The sequence below is a fragment of the Myotis davidii genome, unplaced genomic scaffold (genome assembly GCF_000327345.1).
Source record: "Myotis davidii unplaced genomic scaffold, ASM32734v1 scaffold4, whole genome shotgun sequence".
NCBI classification, from domain to species: domain Eukaryota; kingdom Metazoa; phylum Chordata; class Mammalia; order Chiroptera; family Vespertilionidae; genus Myotis; species Myotis davidii.
The window spans coordinates 226903-232855 of NW_006294707.1; the positions used below are offsets into that span (position 1 = coordinate 226903).

At 60.0% G+C, this 5953-nt stretch overlaps 1 protein-coding gene and 1 pseudogene across 1 annotated transcript in view; both read left to right on the plus strand.

The window, feature by feature from the left end:
- IP6K3 (inositol hexakisphosphate kinase 3) overlaps nt 1–5953 on the plus strand; it is a 32665-nt gene that overhangs the window by 5368 nt on the left and 21344 nt on the right. The window lies entirely within an intron of this gene.
- LOC102763818 lies at nt 185–1218 on the plus strand (annotated as a pseudogene).

A 5953-nucleotide genomic window follows, 5' to 3' on the forward strand; every position in this document is an offset into this window, starting at 1 on the left:
CGCCCAGCGGTCAGGCTCCTGGAAGGCTCCCGTATCTGATGTCGGCCGCGGAGGCACACCGCGTGGAGGGGCCGCGGACAGTTCGCCGGCCTGAGCGCCTGCTTGGGTCCCAGGACCCAGAGAGGCCCAAGGGGCAGGCCAGGCAGGAGCCTGAGGAAGTCCGGGCCGTGCTCAGGAGCTCGGGATGCTGGGCAAGCCTCACTCCTCCAGCGGGAAGGGTGAGAAGCAGGCGGCGACGGGAAAGCCAGGGTGCACAGGCGATCTCAGCGGGGCGGCGAGTGTAGAGCGGTCTTTGTGCCATGAAACATCTGCGTGTCTGACCGAGTCGGGCCGCTTCGGCTGAGGGCCTGTCCCACGCATCTGGCGGTGGCCGGCCACAGGCGAGCCGTGCTGCCTAGCAGCCACCCCAAGCCTCCGTGGCCTGATGCGACAGCGTCTGTTTCTCTGTCGTGCTGTGCATGCAACACCTGCCTCCCCACGCCCACGGCCACGGCACTGCTCCCAACGCTCCCAGCGGGAGTGGCTGGTCACTGCCCCCCATGAGGGCAGCAGGAGCCAGTCATGTGGCCACACTAACCTTCAGAGAGAGAGGAGGGCTCTTTCCCATCTTGCAAGATGGCGGGTGAAAAGAAGACAAAGAAGCCCGCCCCGATACTAAGGAGAAGAAACCTGCAGCCAAGAAGAAGGTCGATGCCGGCGGAAGGTTAAGGCCCCGAAGAAGGGGAAGCCCCCCTCCAGCCGAAACCCCGTCCCCGTCAGAGGAACTGGCAGATCCTCCCGGTCGGCTATGTATTCGCGAAAGGCCATGTACAGGAGGAAGTATTCAGCCCCTAAAGCCAGGATTGAAAAGAAAAAGGAGAAAGTTCCTGCTACTGTCACAAACCAGTTGGTGGCGACAAGAATGGTGGCACCCGAGTGGTTAAACTCCGCAAAAGGCCTAGATATTATCCCACTGAAGACGTGCCTCGAAAGCTGCTGAGCCACGGCAAGAAACCCTCCAGTCAGCATGTGCGGGGTGTGCGGGCCAGCACCCCTCCGGGGCCCATTCTGATCATCCTCACGGGGTGCCACAGAGGCCAGGGGGTGGCTTTCCTGAAGCAGCTGGACAGTGGCTTGCTACTTGTGACTGGACCTCTGTCCCTCAATCGAGTGCCTCTTCGTAGCACACACCAGAAATGTGTCATCGCCACCTCCTCCAAAATTGAATCAGCGGTGTGAAAATCCCCAAACATCTCACCGATGCTTAAATCAGCAGTGTGAAAATCCCCAAACATCTCACCGATGCTTACTTCAAGAAGCAGCAGCTGCGCAAGCCCAGACACCGGGAGGGTGAGACCTTCGACACAGAGGAAGAGAAATATGAGATCACAGAACAGCGCAAGGTTGACCAGAAAGCTGTGGACTCACAAATTCTGCCAAAAATCAACGCTGTTCCTCAGCTCCAGGGCTACCCCCGCTCTCTGTTCACTCTCACCATGGGCTTAATCCTCACAAACTGGTGTTCTGAATTTCTTATAAGAACCCAATTAAATAACTGATATGTTTAAAAAAGAGAGAAAGCGAGAGAGAGCGAGGAGGTGCAATCACCCGTATTCCCTGTGGAGCGCCGGGACAGCGGTGAGCAGCCCGACGGTGACCGCGGTCAGCGGCTTGTCTCCGGAGCTGACAGGACGATGCAAACAGCCCACGACCACGTCAGTCCAGGTCTAAACCCTGACCAGTGTGATCCGTGGCTCTGCCTGCCCTCTTCCCTGAAATGCGAGTGGCGAGTCTGAAGCAGATACTGACACCTTCTGCAGCCCTGGCCAGCGTGGCTCAGTGGTTGGAGCGTCGCTTGCACACCTACGGCTCTTGGGTTCGATTCCTGGTCAAGGGCATGGACCTGGGTTGCAGGTTCGATCCCCGGCCCCAGTCAGGATGCATGTGGAAGGCAACCGATCGATGTGTCTCTCACATCAATGTTTCTCTCTCTCCCCCCCGCCTCTCTCCTCACTCCTTCCCTCTCTCTCTCTCTCTCTCTGAAAACCAATAGAAAAAAACTCCTCACTCCTTCCCACTCTCTCTCTCTCTGAAAACCAATAGAAAAAAATACCCTCAGGTGAGGATTTAAACAAAAACCTGTAATGTTCAATGACCTCGAGTTCAGCGCGTGGGTCAGGGTTAGGTGCAGGCAGGCGCTCAGGAAAGGAAGCGCCAGCCGACACTCACCGGCTCAGCGTGATGGGTGCATCCCTGCTGTTGTCACTTGTCCCCGCTCTGGCAGCCAAGCACAACCGCAGGCCATGCAGCCCGCGACCTCCTTTCAGACCAGGTGGGCCTTGCGACCCAGTGCGGGCTGGCTGTCACTCAGGCCCAGGCCCTTCCACGGCAGCTCAAGGGCGGCCAGAGAAATGGGCCCCGACCCTCCTGGAGTGAGGCCCAGTATGTCTTTCAGGACGACCCAGTGACAGGGCAGGAGGACACTGACCGGGAGCCACCTGTCCACTCCTCCGGGAAGCGGGGGCTTTAAGCTGAGCTCTCCAGCTGCGGGCATCTCGCCTCCTCCCTCTCTTCCTCCTTTATCCTAACGCCCTCTTGTGCCTCCCCAAGGAACTCTAGGAAGGGATGCTGGGTGCCAGCCTGGGCTGGGGGAGGAGGCGTGGGAGGGAGCGGGGGACATTTGTCTCCCTCCAAGCACTAAAGGGAGCCCGGGGTGTTCAGTCCACGTCAGAGGGCGCGAGTGAGGCCCGAGTCAGGGGGCGTGAGGTTCGTGTCAGAGGATATGAGGTCCGTCTCAGGCGAGCGCCTCGCCTGCCCTCCCAGCACCAGGCTCAGTCAGCTGAGAGTCCCGCACGCAGTGACAAGCGCCTGGTGGGGACGCGGGGATGAGGCCTCCATGGAGCGTCATGACCAGGCCTTGGCGGTGGGAGGGAACCCAGTGCGTCCAGGGCCTCGGCCAGCTGGCAGGACCCCGGGGCAGACCTGGGCTCCTGCTCCTTGCCCGGTGCTGTCAGGACTCAGACCCGGGCCCAGAGGCTGAGCCCAGGCCAAGGCCGTGCCAATGACAAGTGCCCGCGCGGCAGAAGGGAGGCCCGGCCGAGAGAGGGCTGCGGGTGAATTAGCTCCTGGGACTCCGAGGAGGAATGAGAACGGAGGCCTTCCCTGGCTTCGCCTCAAAGCAGAGGCTGCACCCCCGACAGATGGGAAACCTCAGCTGGGGAATCCAAGGTCAGCTTCATGCCACGGGGAGGCCAGGGGAGGCCACGGGCACCTCCCTGGGCAGCAGAGCCCACCTGCCAGCCCAGCAGGTGCTCCGTGCTGCCGCCACGCCCTCTGCCCTCCCGCCACCCCTGCGTACCAACCTGTTAGCCGCAGCCCACAGCTCGGAGTCTGAGGAGAAGTCACCTAGGTACACGCTACGAGCACCCTTGAGAGAAAGAGCCTCAGTTTCCCCCGCTGTCCAGTCCCGCTTTCTGAGAAGTACAGGGTGACTGCCCAGCAGACAACCATTGCTCCGTTCCTGACTCTCACAGTAGATGCACAGTAGCCTCAGCCGCCCCGCGGCATCGGGGGAGCAGGCTCTGGGCTAATGTTCAAACCCCGCTTCCCCACGCTAGCTGGAGCACACGGGCAAGTTATTTAACCTCTCTGTGCCTCATCTTCCTCATCTGTGAAATGGGCGGACGACACTGCGTCCAGGGTGGTTGTGAGGCTTTAACGGCTCATCTACGTAAAGCACCTGCAACACTGCCCGGCCCACACAGGGGCTGCGTTACCGCCAGCATCACATCCTTCCCACGCTGCCCTGTGAGCTGCCGTCCAGGGCTTAGAGCCCCTCAGGCCTGCCCAGCGCGGGAGGGGGACGTGGGGGGCTGCTGGGGCGCCACCAGGGCGTGTCAGCGAGCTGGGCTGCTCAGCTGGGCAGCCTGGTTAGTGCAGGGCCCGGCCCAGGAGACAGTGTGAGGGACAGGGCCCAGGTCCCTTCCAGGAGCGGCTCTAAGTGAACCTTACAACCTGCTGTCCCTCTGGTGACAGAGAGCCTCTGCCTCCTCTCCCCAGGGACAGGACAGCTGGCGAAGGCTGCCCCGCAGGCCAACCTGCCCAGGGGGTGTCGGGCCACCTCGGTTTTTCTCTTCCTCCGTCTGACCTCCGCCAAAGTCGCAAGCAGGACTGGGTTTGCCAAGCAACTGTGACAGCAACTCAGACTTGGGCTGATTTCTTTTTTTTTTAATATATTTTTATTGATTTTAAAGAAAGAGGAAGAGAGAAGGAGAGAGAGAAACATCAATGAGAGAGAGAGAGAAACATGGATTGGCTGCCTCCTGCAGGCCCCCTCCTGGGGAATCGAGCCTACAACCCGGGCATGTGCCCCGACTGGGGATCAAACCAGTGACCGCTCAGAGCCTGGGCCAATCTCCGCTTTCCCCCGTATCTCGATGCCTCTCACCAACGTCTTTTCTCAGTCCCAGCACAGGCTCCCAGGTGGGCTCACCTCTGCGGTCTGAGAGCAGAGCTGGGAAAGGCTTGGGCTGTGGTCTCAGGCACAGCCCCCCCATCCTACCCCCAGCCACCAGGCCTGGCCTCCTCACCCCAAGGCCCCCCCAGCAGCCCGCCTGCCCAGCCAGGCTCCAGCCACGCAGGCAGCTCTGAAGCCTCACTCTGCACCCGGAAGCAAATGCACAAACCGGGCAGAACACGCCTGCCGCTTCCTGAGGGGTGAGCACTGTGCCTCAGAGCAGTAGCCATTGGGGGAGGGGAAGGATGAGTGGGCTGGGGATTTCAGGGCCTCCTGGGGCTCTCAGGGCCAGGGTCCCGCACACAGCGATAGGCGCTGCTGTGCTAGAAGCCAGCCGGCCACGCCCCGTCTGGACTGAAGGTCGTTTGGAGGGTCCATCATGCCCAGCGCTGCCCAGCCTGGTCACATCCTCAGCCGGGAGCCCAGCAGAGGGGAGTATTAATAACTCGGCCGTGACAGGCACCGCTGTGAGAAGTCCTCGCAGACGCGAGGAGTGTGAGCCTCCGGGAAGTGTCTCCTTGGCCCGCTCCTGAAACAAGGTCAGGACGCCTGCAGGAGCTGCATCTGCAGCCACGTCCCAGCATCTGCCTGAGGCCAGCAAGCCCACCCTTCGGAAGGAAAGGGGAGCAGCAGGTGGCGGAGGACCAGGCCCAGAGACAGAGTCTGCTTTACTTCCCCTCTGCTCCTGGACCCCGCTGGACCCCAGGCCAGGCGGCTTGGGCCTGCTGTCCTCATTTGCAAAGTGGTGGTGAGAAAGCCTGCCTTCCCCCAGGCAGTAATGCCAGAAATGCTCACGATTAATCACCTTTACTGAGCACTTAGCTCTGGGCTCTGGGCTCACCTGTTATCTCAGTTCTGTCCCTAACTCCATGAGGCAGGCTCCATGATGATCCCATTCCACAGATGGGGACACTGAGGCCGAGAGAGGTTTAAGAGGCCCAAGGTCACAGCAGTTATGTTGTGGAGCCATGGAAATCCATGGTGCACGGCTGTACCTGCGGAGATGAAGCCTTGCTGCGCCCCAGGCCCCGGGGGTGCTGAGTCCCCGACAGCAGGGGCCTGCTCTCTTCCTGGGACTGGGGTCGTGTTCCCCCAGGGAGGCGGCAGCATGACGGAGAAGTTAAAACAGTCTCTGCACTCTGGAAGCCTAGAGTCATGGGAACTTTGATTTTTTTTAAATGTTTGAATATTTAAATGCAATATTTAAATGCAATATTGAATATTTAATGTTTGAATATTTAAATGCAAAAGATACAAAAGTGTATTTACTAATAGAGAAGTTTCCCTCTCAGCCTGTTCCCCGGGAGCAACCACGGTTACTAGTTTCTTGTAACCAATTATTCCAGGAGTAATCGATGCCCGTTTACAGTCTTATTCACTTCTGGTGGCTGGGGGCAGGGGGGCTCTGTGCCCTCCTGGTGGGTGGGGGCAGGGGGCTCTGTGCCCTCCTGGTGGGTG